This window comes from Carlito syrichta, unplaced genomic scaffold (assembly GCF_000164805.1).
Source record: "Carlito syrichta isolate Samal-C Ts95f unplaced genomic scaffold, Tarsius_syrichta-2.0.1 Scaffold303749, whole genome shotgun sequence".
Taxonomy (NCBI): domain Eukaryota; kingdom Metazoa; phylum Chordata; class Mammalia; order Primates; family Tarsiidae; genus Carlito; species Carlito syrichta.
Window position 1 is genome coordinate 1 of NW_007247845.1, and position 19,820 is coordinate 19,820.

Sequence of the window (19,820 nt, forward strand, 5' to 3'; positions counted from 1 at the left end):
GGACGGGGGACACACCTCATCAACAAGGGTACCTGCACAATGCATATTTGTATACCTAACCCTTAACTGTACCCCACAATTTTAAAATAAATAATATGTTCAAAAAAATTTATATACCATAAAATTTATAAATATATTTCTTCATTATGTGTCACTCCTCACCCTTAAACATTAGTATAAAGTCCATGAAGAAAATAATTTTTTTATATTTTGTTAATTCCTATATTTCAAGTGTGCTTGGGGTGTAGCTGTTCGGTAAGTATTGAACAAATATGAATGAATGAATGAATGAAAACATTATAAATGAAAGGCATTTAGCACAATTCCAAGCACTCAGAAAAATCTCTATTAATGTGGCAATTATAATATTAACATTTACACCTGTGTTCAGCTTCCTAGCTTTCCAGAACATCGATGCTTGTTCTAAGTCTTGGAAAATGCAAGAAAACCATTTTTCTATTTACCATTGATAGTAATACCACTTGTGTTTAGTTGGCAGAAACGCCACAGTGCTCTGGAATTCCACAAATTCCCTGTCTACCTGCCAGACCAATGCCCACCCAAGGACATATCTACAAATGAAAACCTGAAACTCTTATACTATTGTCCTGCCTTAGATAAAAAGCCACTTTCAAATCCCATCAGCACCTCCAACATTTTTTCTGACCACTCATTTTCCCAACTTCCCTTAGCTCTATGACCGCCCTACACCTGAGTTATAACCTGGTGCTTTCTATGAGTTACTTTTGTTGGATAAATCAATTTCTCCAACTGGGGGCATAGAGAACCCAGGATATGCCTCCGAAACAGGCACTTTCTGAAGCAGCACTTAAGCAACAATCTGAAAAAGATCTTTTAGTGGTAGAAAGTCGACTGAATAAATATATAGACTCTTAGTGGAGCCAAAAGTTATTCAGGAGGGGAGATTAAATCTAATACATTCACATGCATCTTTACTATCAGTCTCTCTTTTTATTTGCATACTTCTGTGAAAATTGTAAACAAGACCGAATATATACATGTGCCTTAATATAAATCTCTCCAAATCTAAACTTAAGTGAATAAATGGATTTCAGACAGTTGTGTTGCCTCCAGAACTCAGAGCTACAGAAATTTAAACTTATTAATGAAATCAGAGTGTCAAGTTCTTAAAAACCCTGAGAGGAACTATGCTCCTACAGTGCAATTGCAGAAGTATAAAATGTTAGATTCAGAGATCACCCATGCTGGCTCCCACATTCTACATAAAAGGAATTCAAGTTTTCAAGAAGTAAAGGGCCTTTCTCAATGTCAAAGAGTGAGCTAACAGCAGGGAAAAAAAAGGAGGAGAAATGGGGCCTTTGAGCTCCATGTCTTCAGTGTTTGCTTGCAAACTAGCACTCACTCAAGCAAGCTACTGGCCTCATTATGAGTCCTGAATACTGAGCACTGTAACTGTACAAGGATATCTGGGTTCATACCGGTTACAGAGACCTCAGCAACTGAATTCAACATATTGAAAAAGCTGCAATAAATTTCCACTCTCGGCAAGGCCAGAGAGAGAGAAACATGAACAAACAAACATGCTTTGGATTTGGCTGAAAGTTCTTCAGAAGCCTGAAGATGTGTCACATCATTGAAAACATTGCTAGCTGTGGCAAAGGAAGTGTCTTCTTTTGATTTTGTTGAGAACATCTAATCCACATATTACCTGTGGTGATAAAGTACCTATTCAGAGAGAGAATAGTACTTCATGCCATAATCATTTTATCAGGGTAGAGTACAAAAAATTCCACAGAATCTAACATACAGTTCTCATTATGGTAATGTGATGGCTCCTAATATAGAAATATTTTAAGTTACAGAATTGTATTACATACTAGACTGCTCCTTCATTAAGGAGAGATGTCTGGTGTCTAACAATAATTTGAAAAGGCCTTGAGATTTTAGGCAGCATGGTCATAATTCAGAATCCAGAGACAAACAATAATAGTTTCACATGCTTCCCCCACAAGAGTTCTTAAAGGCATCTTCTCCTTCACTGGAGTTTTAGGAAGGTCAAGAATGGCTTTCATAGCCCAAGGAAAAGTGAATGCCAAGCAGTAATTCAGGGCTACAGCACAAATGAATTTCAGGAGTAAATACAATTACAATTCAGTTTCAATTGAGAATGAGTTTTTCTTCTATATAATTCTGTAAGCACAGATTTCCAGCTGTATTATTTCTCCATAATAGTTACTTAAGCAGCTGGAAAAAAGGGAGGATATTGTTATATGCATGTAAGTGAGGCAAAAGCAAGAATAAACACAGTATACACCTTTTCCAGGTATGGATCTAAATTACGTCAGAGATTCCAAGCTAATAAAAACACAGTTCTCACTCCCAGGGAATTCAATTTTAGTTGAGGGACACTGGTATATAAATAACAAGTGCTATACTCTAGTTATTAGAAATCTCAGGGCCTGTGGTCATACAGATATGAAATTGAATCCACCTTTGCTACTTATTCACTGGGAGACCCTAGGCAAGTTACTTAACCTTTCCAGGACTTTAGTGTTCTCATCTACAAACCAGGATACCTCCCTCCTGAGATACTATAATGATTAAAGGTGCATCCCCTAGGTATTAGTGGGTAAGATTACCTTTTTATTATAAATGATGCAAACATATAACTGCTATTAGAAATAGAAGTAATATGCCATGAAAACAATTTATTCAGCCTGATAATTAGACCTCTGCTATGAGCTACACATGCCCTTTATAAAACCAGTACAAATTGAATGTGTTTAATGAGATACATTTAAGATATTTTGGAACAATAATCATGAAGTTATTATCATTTCACATCAGGCTACTACTATTTCAGATCAAAATGTGTTGCCTATACAAGGGTTGGCCATTTCTCTGAAACTGTAATCTATATGACAGATTGAGGAGAAAGAAAAATCTATTGTTTTCTTTGTTAAAAAAAAAAAAAGATTGTCTAATAGCACTATATCACAAGGAAACCCAGTTTACTTCATAGTAAAATTTGGTTTAAAATCAATCTAACTTACACTTAAATCAAGAATCTTCTGGCAAAACTAAATGTTTTTTAAATTAGGAGTCTCACCCCGAAGTTGGCATGGACCCCAAAAATAGAATTATATTATACCTGTGTCATCTGAAACTAAGGTGAAATGGCTTTTTTAAAAAGTCAACTTTATTTTAGAACAGTTTTAGATTTATGAGAAAATTGCAAATGGAGAATTGCCCAATATTCCACATCCAGTTTTCCCTAATATTAATATTTTACGTGGTAATAGCCACTCTGAAAAAAACAGGATGGATCCAAAAAAAAACTCATTTGCATGGCAAGACCATTGGTGTTATACACACATAAAGAGGTTATAAAAATGGTATTGCTTATATAATAAAGTTGATTTTAGAACAGCAATGCAGTCTTCCCAAAGTGGTTGCAAATGGCTTGAGTGAACCATGAAAGGAGACTGGCTTAGAATTTTTAAAATTATACATTATAATGGTATATATCTATGGGATACATGTGATATTTCAATACGGATTTACAATGTGTAATAATCAAATTAGGGTAATTGGCAAACTCAAACATTTATCATTTCTTAGTGCTGGGAACATCCAAAATACTCTCTTCTAGCTATTTAAAAATATACAATAAGTTATTGTTAACAATAGTCACCCTACTGTGCTACGGACCACTAGAACTTAGCTAACTATAATTTTGTACCCATTAACTAACCTCTTCAATATCTCTCCTGGCTACCCTGCCCAAACTCTAATAACCACCATTCTACTCTCTACTTCTATGAGATCAATGTTTTCAGTTCCTACATATGAGTGAGAACATGGGATATTTGTCCTCTGTGACTGGCCTATTTCCCTTAACATAATGTCCTCCAAGCCCATTCATGGTGCCACAAATGACAAAATTCCATTCTTTTCTGTGGCTGAATAGTAGTAGTACAGTATATGTACCAGATTTATCCATTCACTTGTGATGGACACCTAGATTGTTCCCATATTTTGGTTATTGTGAATAGTGTTGAAACAAATATGAGGGTACAAATATACCTTCAATAAAGTGACTTCCTTTCCATTGCATATGTACCCAATAGTGGGATTACTGGACCATATAGTAGTTCTGTTTTAAATTTTCTGAGGAACTCTCATACTGTTTTCCATAATGACAAACAAATATTATCACCAACAGTATATGAGAGTCCCCTTTCTCTGTATCCTAAACAGCATTTGTTATTTTTTGTCTTTTTGATAATAGCCATTTTAACCGTGGTGAACTGATATCTCATTGTGGTTTTATTTGCATTTCCCTAATGATTAATTAGGTTAAGCTTTTAAAAATATATCTGTTGGCCATTTGCATGTGTTATTTTGAGAAATGTCTATTCATATCATTTGCCCCATTTTTCATTGTATTTAGATTTTTTGATGTTGAGATTGCTTGAGTTTCTTACATATTCTAGCTATTAATCCCTTGATAGATTGATAGTTTCTAAACATTTTCTCCCATTCTGCAGATTGTCTCCTGTCCATTTTTTCTTTGCTGTGCAGAAGTTTTTTAGTTTGATACAATTCCATTTGTCCATTTTTGCTTCTGTTGTGAATTTTTTTCAATCAAAAAAATTTGCCAACCGGACTCGGTGGCTCAGCCTGTAATACTGCGCCCTGGAAGGCTGAGGTGAGTGGATTGCCTGAGCCCGCGGGTTCGAGACCCGCCTGGGAAACTTAGCGAGACCTCATCTCTACAATAAATCAAAAAATGAGCGGGCGTGGTAGCGCGCGCCTGTAGTTTCAGCTACTTGGAAGGCTGAGGCGGAAGGATTGCTGGAGCCCAGCAGGTCGAGGCTGAGGTGGCCGGGAGCGGCCACTGCACTCCAGTCTGGGTGACAGAGTGAGACTCCAACTCACAAAAATAAAAAATAAAAAATTTCCCAAATCAATGTTCTCTATGTTTTTTGTTCCAGTAGTTTCATAGTTTGGAATCTTCCAGAGCTAGGCGATTTCGGCTGCAATCCCTTAGGTAGTTGTAAGAGTTGGGGTGCTTGGTCTGATGCAAACTCCTCCCAGACTGCAGATAGGTTAAACATTGATACCTCTTTAACGCTCCAATGGATGCAAGTTAGTTAGAAGCCAGGCCACCAGGTAGCTGCTAGATGGGCGTTTTATATCCCAGAGTGCTGTGTTTTTTGTTTGTTTGTTTGTTTGTTTGTCCCTCCCACCCCGTGCTGTGTTTTTAAGCTCCTTCTCTGCTTGCTGTTAGAGCATGGAAGTGTCTGTGAGTGCTTGCATACTTGTATAAACTCCCTGCCATTTTTTTCTTTCTTTCCTGCAGTCTAGAGGGACACAGATGTGTGTAATCCTTCCACTTTGATATTTGGTGAGTCGAGAGTCACACCTTGGAAAAACTTGGAGTTTGGGTTCTCTAAGTGAGATCCAAACTCAACTCTCCACAGGGAGAAACTGGGTATAGGGGGTTTCTTCCCCAGTTTTATGGTGCAGTGCACACGGTGGGATCCAAATTGAGTGTCCCTCTGCTTTCATCCATTCAATGCGAATGATTTCTTGGTTGCCTAGTAGGTAGGAGTAACTCAGCTGATCTCTGACTTTCAGAGGGGATTGATCTGTGGATAAATGCTTATTTGGTACATCTGTGTGTGGAGGGCGAGTCAGGAGATTTCTATTTCACCATGTTGTTGATGTCACCTATTCTTAAGGTTTTTATTATGATTAAAGGGTTGGGCCAGGGTGAGGGGTCCTGTGTGTGGACAGAAGCCTATTTGGTTTGAATCTCTCACCAGTCCCAAAGGAAGAAGCATCCAAGCTTTCTTGCTAGCTTGCCCAAATGTGGGACAGAAGGAGAAAATGGAGAGGTAAGCACAAAATTTGTTAGCAGACATCGATATATGGAGTCAGATTCTTTATAACATATGGCCCTTTTTTAACTGCTAATGAACCAATAGTAATATATTTTTATTAGCTAAACTCAGCATTCTATTTTGATTTCTTCAGTTTTTACCTAACGCCTTTTTTCTATTTCTATTATGTTTAGTTGTTATGTCTCCTTAGGTTCCTCTTAGTTCTTAACCGTGTCTCACAATTTATTTGCTTTTGGTGACCTTGACAATTTTGAGGAACACAGATCAGGTATTTTGCAGAGTGTCCCTCAGTTGGAAATTTTCTGATGTTTTCCTCCTGATGAGACTGGAATTATGGTTTTGGGGAGGAAAGACCACAGAGGTAAAGTTCCATGTTCATCCCATCATATCAAGGATACATACTATCTACACAATTTATCACTAACAATGTTAACCTTGATTACCTAGCTGAGGTAATGTTTTTTAGGTTTTTCTATTGTAGTTTTGTTCCCCCTTCCTGTACTTTACTTTTTTGGAGGAAGTTACTATGTGTAGTCACTTTTAAGGAGTATAAAGTAATACACCACCTCCTTAAAGGCAGAACACCTACCTACATTATTTATAATTATTCTGTATATTTGTCTATGTTCTCCAAATTTATGTGTTCAGTCATTTATTTATGTCAGTATGGACCATTTTACATTTATTTTATACTTTGGATTATAATTCAACACTACTTAATTGTGTAGCACAAATTAATGACGTGAAGCAGTAGTGTAGTGTCAGGAACTCAGCTGAGCTGGAGAAAAGATTGAGCTGCCAGGTGTCTGAGTAGCTGATTAACGTAACAGGAGAAAATAAAAGAAACAGTCAAGCCTTTAATCACTGACTGAGATGATATAAGCAAGAAGCTAAAACCAAAGAAAGTGCTAGTTCCCCTGTGCCATTCCAATTTTCCCTAGAGGGGTGATCAGTAGATCAGGACAGACATGGGAGTTGTCTTACTGATGAGGAAACTCAAAAAAAAAAAAAAAGCTTCAGCAGTTTTATGGACTCTGGAGCAGGAGATTAGAGTGAGAGTGGGAGAGCTAGAAGTAGAAAAGAACTGAGCCTGGAGGGAAGGTGTCTTCAGGTTTCCTCCCACTCCATCCATAAAGAGGCTTTAGCAGAGGCATCTGAAGAAAGTCCAGCAGGAAAGTCCCCAATAAAGAAACTTCTCTATGAAGACACCGGGGTTAGGAATTTTTAAGACCAGCCTGGGCAACATGGTGAGACCTCATCTCTACAATAAATCAAAAATTAGCCAGGTGTGGTAGCGAGCTCCTGTAGTTCTGGCTACTTGGAAGGCTGAGGCAGAAGGATCTCCTGAGCCCAGCATGTCGATGCTGGGGTGACCATTAGCGTGTCACTGCACTCCAGTCTGGGTGACAGAGTGAGGAAAAAAAAAAAAAGATCATGGTGGGCTAGGAGGATCTGCACCTTTGACTGCAATACTCCTTAAAGATGTAAATCACTAGGTGTACCCCAAGTCTGATCTGGGGATGGCACGTTTCCCCTCTGAGATCTGCCAGATAAAGCCTTTCTCATTGTCGCTGATTGGGTCTGAAAAATAAAACATAGGTTTTTGGCCAGAACTCCTCAGCATGATCTACTCAGGGCCTTCAGGAAGAACACTCAGAACAATACAGGACTGACTCACCAGGAACACTGCTACTGTCGAGGACACTGCCTGTTGTTTTGAATGGAAGGATCCACCAATATATCTGGTATTTCTATCGATATCCTGTGGACAGGTATGCTGCTATCACCACTGTCACTACTGTCACCACCACAATTGCCTCTAAGCACCTGGAGAATGTTGCAAATCTTATTTCTCCACAACCTTGCTTTCCACCGACAGCCAATGAAAAGAAGATGAAGATGGAGAGTGTATGAACAATGCAGCAAAGGCTTCTCCTAGGTCTCAAATGTTATGGTTTTCAGTATTTAATGAACACCTATGATAGTCTTTGAAGGACAGAAGAAACACAGGAGACAGCTTCTGCTCATGAAGAAACTGAAAATACCGATTTCCTCAGGCAATTGATCACTCTAGCATCCGTGATCTTGGCAGACTGCCTTATTGTCATATTTTTGAATATGTGATCTGCTACCCACTGATGATTCCTTTTTTTCCTGTCCTCTCTTATTCAAGATTGCTGATATTTTCAAATTCTTCCCCCACTATTATACAGAGTAATTTCCAAACTTGATACCCAACTGAATTATGGTGTCCAGGAAAATAAAGGACCTTTATACCAGAAGTCATATTCCTTTTAATACAATTAGGGTCATAAGTGGCATTTTCTCCTCCAAAATAAAGTAGTATTACAATTATAAACATGGTATTAAGATTAATTAAGTAACTGGGGACCAGTTTCTGTTATGGTAGTTATAAGAAACAAAGACCTCCAACTGAATGAACCCCTCTGAAATCGTTTAATAAAATTTGAGGAGTGCTATTTGCCAAGCAAAGAAACACTGACTTAAGGCAAATACCAGCCTAAAATAAAAAGACAGCAACAGTCCCCACCTTCATTATCCCAATCTTTCCCTCACTAATCACTTAACCTTTTATGCCTTTGCTAAAACCTCATTAGTAGAAAGGAGACCTGCCTACTAAGCATAAGGGTAAGGTTTTAATGGACTTTAGAGATCATTTACATTTATGACTCAAAGCACTGAAATGCAAATTCTTTTTAGTTCAATATTTGAGAGCATTAATTGAGCATTTTTAATGGATTTCAATTGTCAGGATAAAATAAACAAAGTTCTCCAGAGGAATTTGAATTTTAACAAATATTAAAGTCAAAAAGGCAAAAAGAAGAGAAAATGTAGAGAAAGTATTTCAGCAGCATGAATTTTGGCTAACCTAGTTTTGCAACAAAAATTTAAAAATCTATTTAGTTAGCTTTAAAACTAACTTCAAAAATCTCTTTACTTAGGGGAATTTTGTCCTGAAACTCTTTTCCACTGCCTTTTAGAAACTCTGCTTTTCTGGGTTTTTTTTTTTCTTTGTATAGTTTAGTTTTGTTTGTTTTAAGAAAGACCTGAAGTGATTCTTGGGGTATCTTTAAATGGGTGCGTTTTAGTTTGGAATAAAATTGGATTTCACTTGGTGAAAAAAAGATAATGGATATTGAATAGTTAATTAATAGCATCTGCCATAAGATGTTTAGTCTTTCAGATGTGAAAATAACACCTCTTTCCCCTGACTATGATAGTGTTCTCCTACCTTTTCATCTAGCTAATACCTATTCATCCTTTATTTATTATTCAGATTTCATTTCCTCTGGGAAGTATGCTTCCTGCATGCCCCCAAATAAAGCCAAAGCCCCAGTCTACATGCTTCTTAGAACTCTGTACTTCTGCCACCAACATTTTGTTTCTATTTTGTACTTCCCTTCTTTCCTCCTCCATCAGACTCTGTTAAACATTGTTAAATAACACTAGCATGCTGCTGGTATAGAATAAATCAATCAACAAATATTGAATGAATTAATGAATAAGTGAACCCAGAGTTAACCATTTGCTTACTTGGTAGCTAGGTTGGCTTCAGGTGGAAAGTCCAAATATTAGCATCAATTTAGCAGATATCTGTTGGAAGGGAGCCTTAAGATACACAAGGATCAGTTTCACCAAGGGGCTTAGATGAATGCTATTGAGTCTGGACTTCTTTCAAGTAAGCTAATGTTGGATGTGAGGAGAAGGCATAGATCATTCTGAAGCAGGATGGAACACATTTTAGTGGGCATTCATTGGTTGCCTCCTCAATATATATTATCTATTCTCTTTTTCCTAGAAAAACCCCAAAATTGCCAAACTATTCAGCACAGGAAATTTATATCTACAGCCTTTTCCAATTCCATCTACCCCTTAACTACCACCAGCTTTCCATAGCCGTAGTGGCTGATTCAAGGAATCTGGATACTCAATATCTGGACATTTTTCAGTTACTGGGAAAAATGGGTATCTTTCTATCTGGATGAGAATAAGAAAGCATGCAGCCCCAGCAGCTGCCAGAACCCATCTTGGTTTAAAGAGATTACCTTTAAAAAAAAGTTTGCCTTAGAATAAAACCAATGACCAATGAATCAATGAAGCAGACTCACATATGGAGAGGACAAATTCTTAGTGATGGTGGAATCTTGGATAAAGATTTACTTATGTTAGAATTTGCCTCCATATCCCTTTATAAACATTGTGATCCATAAAAGTGTGTGCCTCTCAAAGTCTTCACAAACCTCTACCATAGCAGTCAACATATAACACTGAAATAATGTGGGTATATGTATATTTTCCTCTACTGTGAGCTTTCTTGGCATCAATCATGTCTTGTCACCTATCCTGGTGCCTGGCACATATTTAGTGCCCTATAAATCGTTGTAGAACTAACAATTAAGTGAATTAACAAGAGCTTCAATAGAGTTAAATTATATTTCCAAATATATTTATTCCAGAAAAATTTAAGTAATCATGTTCCTGTTTTTTCTCTATATATATTTAAAAGGCAGTCAGATGTCAACATTTTTCACTTTCATTTTTCTTAAAATTTTATAAGGAAACTATGTGCAGGATATAAATTGATTGGGGAACTATTCCCACATTGGATAGCCTTGCTTATTTCCACAAGAATAGAGAAGTGAATATGCAGATTAAAATTCCTAAAACCAAACAAATAATTTCTAATTTGTTGATACTCCTTAATTTACTCTAGAATAAGCAGATATTGTCATCTTTCCTCTGGAGGCAGTGTCTGCTATAAGCATTCCCTACGGGTATTTATAATTGGAAAATTAAAAAGCCCATTTAAAGAAAATATTATGCTACAAAAAAATGTTGGCAATGCCCCGAGGTTGACTGTGTATGCTAATAGATATTTCTGAGAATTTACTCTGCCTGTGCTAAATGATTTTCAATAATTCCCTTTTGAGGTAAAATTAGAGCATCAGTAGAGAAGTAAACTCTCTAATACAAGCAGCAAGTTCCCATTTGTCACCATAATGTGTTCCTAGAAACCACATCGGGGAGGCAGAAGGATTCAAAATAGATCTTTTTTTGCTTTCATAAAATTTTTGTTAAGTTTAAAACATGCAGTTACCTATTCCAATAAGCAAGTAATATTTATACACTGGTGAAGTAGAATATTGATTGTAGCTTTCTTCTGGAGCCAAGAGAAAATAAAACAACTGGACAATGTAACACAGACTGTGTCTGCCAGAAATTAATACAGGAGAAAGCCTAGTTCAAAGTAAGAAACACATGGCATATATTCCAGAGCCTATGGAAGGTAGGGGTATTGGATCATGTCATTCTTTCCTAATTTACATAGATTCAACCTTAGAATCTTCCTTAATACTGAACTCCAAGTAGACACTACCATTCATTTGATAAGTCTAATACCCTAGACTTGGGGTGGTTGACACATATAATTACAGCCAGGAAACCATTTTTACTTGATAGCAACATCTTGGTTTGCAGAGATGACTCAAGGATAAAGAATGCAATATTTTAAGCATAATTCAGCAAAGCCAGGTCTACAAATAGTAGCAAGCATAATATAAGCTATCATCTTTTAAATGGTGGCTTTTACACTTCTTGAACATCTAGAAGTCTCCTACCCATACCATAATGGTGTATTTTAGTAATAGTTGCATCCAATTGTTGTGTGATATGTCAACTAATTCTGTTCAGCCAGATTCATTTAATTCAGAAGGAATTACTAATATCCCATTGTATACATAGTTAACTAGGGAATTCTTTTAGGACTTGGAAAAAAATATATGCCTAAGCCGGGCTCGGTGGCTCAGCCTGTAATCCCGTGCCTTTAGGAGGCTGAGGTGAGTGGATTGCCTGAGTCTGCGGGTTTGAGACCCACCTAGGCAGTGAGACCTCATCTCTACAATAAATTTAAAAAAAAAAATTAGCCGGGCATGGTAGCGCACGCCTGTAGTTCCAGCTACTTGGAAGGCTGAGGCGGAAGGATCGCCAGAGCCCAGCAGGTCGAGGCTGCAGTGGCCGGGAGTGGCCACTGCACTCCAGTCTGGGTGACAGAGTGAGACTCCAACTCAAATAAAAAAAAAATATATATATATATGCCTCAGCACCTGTGCTAAAAAATGTATACTTTTTAATATCAAATAGATATGTACAGAGTTCTGCTTTCAGTGGTGAAGTAGTTCACATTGGAGTAAGTTTACCAAAGGCTATAATTATGAATTAGGATAAAATAATAAAATAAAACACAACAATTTAAAGATATAAGGCAGTGGTCAAATTTTTCAGCAGACAAAAAAATGAAGCTGTCAACATTTGAAATAAGGAAACTATATTAGGTGAGATTTGTGTGTATGTGACTTTTTGCATAATGGGGTGCCTAGAACTCAATCAAAGAACTACAATCTCACTAACTTTAAGAGTCAGTAAATAAATATCAAGGTTGTAAAGTTCCCTGAATTGCAAATAATCCATAAGAAGGAAAACCATACCATTAATTTATTCATAAATAAATATATAAATACACATATACATACATACACACATACACATAGGATGTACACATACACATACATTCCACCACCACCACCACTGCCACCATCACCAAAATTCTTAGCTTGCCCGTGAACAGCACATGTGTGAAAAATCCTAAGGAGCCTGGCAGAAAATAATGGGAAGAGCGATGAAGAAACTGAATAGAGACTTCAGATCCTACTTACCACAAGATATGGTGTGTGAGTTGAACCAAATAAACAGCAGAATGAAACTAAACTCAACACTCTTCAGAAGATGATAACAAAAAGAGTCTGTACCATATATCTCTCAAAATGTCCACTATACAATCAAAGATTACTAAACATGTGGGCAAATAGGAAAATTTTGCTAATAGTCAAAAGAAAAATCAGGCAAAAGAAGCTAACCCTGACATGATTCAGATATTAGAGTGAACAGATGATGCTTTTAATGCAATAATTATAAATATATTCAAAGTTTAAAGGAAATTATGGTTGTGAAAAATGAGCAGATGTGGAAAACTAACAAAAAAATTAAAATTAGCAAATAACAAAATAAAAATTTGGGACTATAACGTACAATACCTGAAATGAAAATTTCACTGAATGAGGTTAACGAAATTGGAAATAGAAATATTTGGTTAAAAATAGCCAAGAATTTCCCACATATGAGAAAAATATAAACTTTTAGATCCTTGAATTTCAGTAGACCTAAATGGAAATCAATTTAAACAAAACCACATTTAGGCCCACATGAGTGCCAAATTCATGAAAACAAAGACTAAAGAGGAAATTTCAGGGAAACCAGAGAGCACATTACATAGAGGGTCATAGAAAAATAAATACAGATAGACCCTGACTTATAATGCTTCTATTTAATATTTGTATAATGGTGGAAAGCAATACACATTCAGTTGAAACTGTACTTTAAGTACCCATGCAACCATTCTGTTTTCACTTTTAATACAGTATTCAGTGAACATGAGATATTCAAACTTTATTATAAAATAGGATTTGTGTTAGATAATTTTTGCCCAATTGTAGGCTTATGTAAATGTTCTGGGAATATTTAAGGTATAGGCTAAGCTATTATGTTTAATAGATGAAGTATATTCAGTGTACTTTTGACTTACAATATTTTCAATGTATGATGGGTTTATTAGGACATAACTCCCTTGTAAAGTTGAGGAGCATCTATATACTCAATGATGGCTAATGTCCTATAAGAAATAATGGAATCCAAAAGGCAATGGAAAGACAAGATACTGTCAGCACAGACATCTATAAACAGAGTATATATTATATAAAATGAAGAAAAAATAAAGCAACAAAAAGCAAGAGAACTCACTGACAGCAGATTATACTAATTAAATACTATGGGGAGCTAGGCAGTTAAGAGATATCACATATAAATTACTTCAGATCTACAAGAAATAATGAGTATCACAAATGCAAATAAGTGAGTAAATATAAGATATTATACATTTATTTACTGAATTTCTTTAAAATTCTTTGCATATTTAAAGAAAGCATTGTTCACAAATTTTATTGTAAGTCCTATGATATGGAATATACATCAAATTAATAACACAAAGGATGGAGTAGAAGATTGAATGGTTCTATGCTTGCTGTCTGGTAGTTGGAACATTTTACAGAAAGTGGTTCAATATGAATTATACATAGATTGTGATGAATTGAGGGTGCATATTATAACCTCTATGACAACCAATAAAAATAAATCCAAAGAGATGTAACTTAAAAGCCAATGGAAGTATTAGCATTTAAATTTTTCCCTCCAAAATTCATGTATTGAAATTCTAATTCCCAGTACTTCAAAACATGTGCCTATTTGAAGATGTGGTCTTTTAAGAAGTAATTAAAGGGGTCCAGCCCCTTTTGCCAGGTTGTGAGATCTCCTGAAGGAGAGACGGATAGGTGAAAGATGGACACAATATTCCCGGACACCTGCTTCCTGAACAGATGACATCCTTTATTAGTTAACAGAAAGCTTTTATAGCATTTGTAAAAGGGGCAAGACAAAGAAAATTCCTTCACGTACATATGTTTTAAAAGTTACCACCATCTAGCGGTCTTTAGAAGAAACGAATAAGCCAAAAACATCTACTTTCAGTTAATGAGTCTTGAGATAAGTGTAAAAGGAGTTTCACTTAAACTAAACATAATGCATACAAGGTTTACTTTGACTTTGGTTCCACGTCACTTGTCTAATTAAAAAAGCCTTAAAATCACTAGTACAAAACTATAGGTTGTACCTAGTGATAGTAGGAATATGAAGCCCATTAACTTGACCAAACAACAGTGGCTAGCATTTAAAGAATAACTATGAAAGTCACTTACTGTGAAAATACAGACACTAATCTTTACTCTGAATAAAAATATGAAGTGAACTAAACATAATGAAATAAAACTAACACAACTAAAATTATTATGGTTGCATAATTGCCAATGAGCTTTTAAGTTTAGGATAATGGTGATTTGGCTGTTTTCCCTTATGCTTGGCAACCTCCTGGAAAACATCTTTGTCTTAAGATAGGTAGTGGAGCAATTATTATTATCTTTGAGGCACCAATTTTATCATTGTGTGAACTTAAACTTATGAACTTAAAACAATCTTCAAAGTAGCTATAGCACTAAAACTTAATTAATGACACAAAGTAAAAACCTTGTTAAACATAACCAGAGCCTAATAATTTTTGTCAACCCTCATACATATGAATATTGATTATATAAATTTGTATGATATTACATTTACCAATTATGAGTAATACATGGATAAAACAATTATCATGTCTAGAATAGCACTGCCAGCAACTTTCTTCAAAAGAGTCCCAAATTACAGTCCTTGAAGTGCTTCAAGAAAGTTCCCAGGTGCACGGGCCTTCATGTAGCTGTTCTTCTCTTTTGGGCTTTTAGGACCTTCAAAGTTTTGTAATCGCCTTTCTTGTCCAGGTGTCTTCATTACTTTTCTCTTATCCTGCAGTGTTTATTTCTAAGGAAAACTCAAAAGAAGCTTTTAATGACATTTCCCAAGCCCCCAAGGTTGCTTTCTGTATTTAGTTAATTATCATAAAAGTATCTAATTAGTATATTATGAATTCAGTGAAAACCCGCTCTATAAACGTTTACTTAAAATTTAACTATAGAATTAAGTAAAAACCTTAACGATTAATCTTTATCCTAAGTCTGTGAAGACAGTGTTATAAATCACCTACATAACTCCTAGATAAGTGTTAGAACTTATAATGAGCTCATAATGAACTTACCATAAACTTGTGCTTCTAATAAACCTTATGTCTGACCACTAAGCTGCATAATTCTAAATCAAATAAGGAGTGAATATACTTATATCATTTTTTACTCAAGTAATATCTAGTAACTTATAACCAAGTGAAAGGAAGCATTCTTGATGTGCTTCAGAGTTTAACCCTTGCATATGTTAGAAAAGGCCAAGCGGCATAGTGGGGAAATGGGAAAACGAACCATGACATTCTCAGGTTAGGTGTGAGTACTTCGCATAAACATGCCATTTTCTTCTTCCACGACTGCACAGAATTTCTTCAGCCGTATCAAACAGCAAAGGTGGAAGGCAGAAGGGCCTCAGCTTCCTGGGCTCGCCCTGCAGCCCGGGGTCTTCGGCCCACCGGGACCCTGTCAATCATGTGGACCTCCAAGGCTGGCTCCCAACAAGTAATCAATTTAAAAGGAGGTGATTTGGGTGGGCCCTAATCCAATATGATTGGCATTCTTTTAAAGGTAAAATTTGGAGACAGACACACATACAGGGAGAAAGCCAAGTGAACAAGGAGATGACCATCTAGAAGCCAAGGAGAAAAACCTAAAACAGATTCTTCCCTTATAGCCCTCAGAAGGAACCAGCTATGCTAACACCTTGATTTTAGACTTCTTGTCTCTAGAATGCTGAGACAAATAAATTTCTGTTATTTAAATCACATAGTGTGTGATACTTTGTTATGGTAGAGGTAGCAACCTAATTCAGGAGGATTTAAAGTAAAAATTTAATGAATATTTAATTAACAAAAAGAAGGCAAAAAAGGAGAAACTAAGGAAAACAAACAAAAAAACAGGAGGGATAATGCAGAAATACTTAAAGGATAAGCATAAATGTAATCCTGTTCAATAATTGAATTAAATATAAGTGAATGAAACTCTTTATGTAAAAAACAGAGGGTGTTGAACTGAATTTAAGAAAGATCTAACTACATGCTATTTAAAAGAAATGCATATTAAACATAAAGATACAGAGATAGTAAGTAAAAGAATAGTGAAAGACATTTTATGCAAGGGTTAAGCAAAAATGAGTAAACATTAATATATATTTTTTAAAGTTGTATCAATATAAAATTATTTTTGTAAATATGAATATAGTATAAAATTATTTGCAATTAAGAGTTTTACCAGAAATAGCAAAGGACTTTTCATAATGCTAAGAGTCTCTATTTAGCAGGAAGATAAAACAATCACACACATACTATATTGTCTAACAAAAGGATCTTGTGCTTTTGTACCCCTGAAACTTTATCAAAGTCATTCATTGGTACAAGGAGTATTTCAGTGGTCTCCCTTGGGTTTTCAATGTATGGGATCATATTGTCGGCAAAGAGGGATAACTTATTTTCCTCTTTTCCTATTCGGATACCCTCGATTTCCTTCTCTTGCCTAATAGTTCTAGCAAGGACTTCCAGCACTATGTTAAACAGGAAGGGTAAGAGTGGGCAACCTTGTCTTGTTCCATTTTCAGGGGGAATGCCACATCTTTATAATAAAATAAAGAAAAAAATCAGTTTCAAAATACATGAAGTGAAAAGCTGACAAAACTAAAGTGAGTAAAAAAAATCCACAAAGGTAGGTGGAAATCTTAACATATATCTCAAAATAATTATAAGAATAACCAGATAAAATTTGCCAGTAAACTATAAAATATCTAAACAACAATATCAACTGCCTTGATCTAATTGACATTTAGAAAAAATATAGACAGCAGCTGCACAATGTACTTCCTTTTCAAATTCCAAGAGATACTCACCAAGGTAAGCTGTATGCTGCGTCATAGAATAATAAATTTCTAAAGACTGAAATTCAATAAAGCACATTCTCACATAGCAATCGCATTAAGTTAGATGCTGATAAAATTTAAATGCTGCAAAAAAACTTCAAATATTTGGATATTAATGAGTTATTCTAAAAACCCATGGGGAAAAATCACAAGAAAAATATGAAAGTACCTTTAACTAAGTGATAAAGTGCAGCAAATTAAAATTTTGTTATGCATTTAAAGCAGTGATTAGAAGGAAATTCATAGCTTTGAATGTGTATAAGAATAAATATTGCTGGGCTCGGTGGCTCAGCCAGTAATCCCGCGCCTTTGGGAGGCTGAGGTGAGTGGATTGCCTGAACCCGTGGGTTCGAGACCTGCCTGGGCAGCGAGACCTCATCTCTACAATAAATCTAAAAATCAGTTGGGCGTGGTAGTGCATGCCTGTAATTCCGGCTACTCGGAAGGCTGAGGTGGAAGGATCGCCGGAGCCCAGCAGGTCGAGGCTGCGGTGGCCGGGAGTGGCCACTGCACTCCAGTCTGGGCAACTGAGTGAGACTCCAACTCAAAAAAAAAAAAAAGAATAAATATTTAAACTCAGCTACTTAACTTTCTAGCCTAACTAGTTAGACAATGAGGAGTAAAATCAACCCAAAGAAATTAGAAGAATAAAATAAAAATAAAAAATGCATCAACGGAATAAGAAAAAATTAACAAAACCAAAAATTGGGTTTTTGTACAGATTAATAGAGTTAAGTAATCCCCAGCAATACTCACCAGAATAAAAAGAAATAAACATGTTACCAATATCATGTATAAAATGTGATGTAACTACATGTCCTATTAGTATTAAAAGGATAATAAGTTTAAATGGATGGTTTCTAGCAAATCAACATAAGATAAAATAGAAAATATGAATACCATATAAATATCATATAACTATTTTTGGAAAGTAAATTCACAATTACTCACAAATAAAACTTCAGGCAAAAATGATTTTACTTGTTCACTTTAACAAAACTCTTTCAAAAAATAAAGAAGGGGAAAAATTTTCTGACTCACTTTATGGGATTAGTATAATTTTATTACCAAAATCTAATAAAGATATTGCAGGTAAAGAATTATGAACACACATTTATCAGAAACACAGATGTAATCCTAGCAAAATTTTAAGAAGTTGAAACCAGCTATTTGTAAAATCATTATCATCATCACCAAATATGACCAAATAAACTTTACCTAAAGATATATAGTTTAAAATTTAAATCAATGTATTCAACACATAATCATAAGTAAGTAAAGACAAATACCAAAAAAGTATATATATATCAAAAGATAGAACAAATGGATTTGATACAATTCATGCTCATCCAGGTAAAAACTCTCAACAAACTAGAAACAGAAGAGAATTTCCACATCTGATAAAAGGCATCTGAGAAAAGCCTAAACGTAATACTTAATGACCAAAAGCTCAATATTTCTATGTCAACTCTCCCCCAAAATCTATAAATTCAATATAATACCAAACATAATCCAAGACAAGAACTTTCTAGAAACCATAAAGCTGATGCTATAATTTATATGAAAATTCAAATGCCATAGAATAGCCCAAATATTCTTGAAAAAAAGGAACAAAACTGATAGACTTTCATCACCTAACTTAAAATCTTTGCATAAAACTCCAGTAATACTGTGACATTGACCTAATAACAGGCAAATATACCAATAAAACAGAATAGTCTAGAAATAGATCAATTCTGTTAATTATATTGTCAACTAATTTTCCCCAAAAAACAGAAAGGTTATTTAATGGGGGGGGGGACAATCTTTCTGTAAAAATGGTGCTGTAACAACTGAATATCCGTCTGAAAAAAATAAATGATGAACTTTTATTTTAGTTTGTTTAGTGTTGCTATAAACCAATACCTAAGTCTGGCTAATTTATAAAGAAAAGAAGTTTATTTGGCTCACAGTTCTGCAGGCTGTACAAGAAACATGGAGTCAGCAACTGTTTCTGGGGAGGGCCTCAGGCTGCTTCCACTCATGGCAGTAGGCAAAGGGGAGTCAGTGTGTGCAGAGATCACATGGTGAGAGAGGAAACAAAAGGTGGAGGTGCCAAACTCTTTTTAAACAGCCAGCTCTTTCAGACATTAACAGAGTGATGACTCACTTACCCTCCTTCTGGAAGGACATTAATCTATTCATGAGGTATATTCCCCATGACCCAAACATGTGTCATTAGGTCCTAACTCCATCACTAGAGATCAAATTTCAAAACAAGATTTGGTGGGGACAAACTTCCAAACTATAGTAACCTTACATCATAAC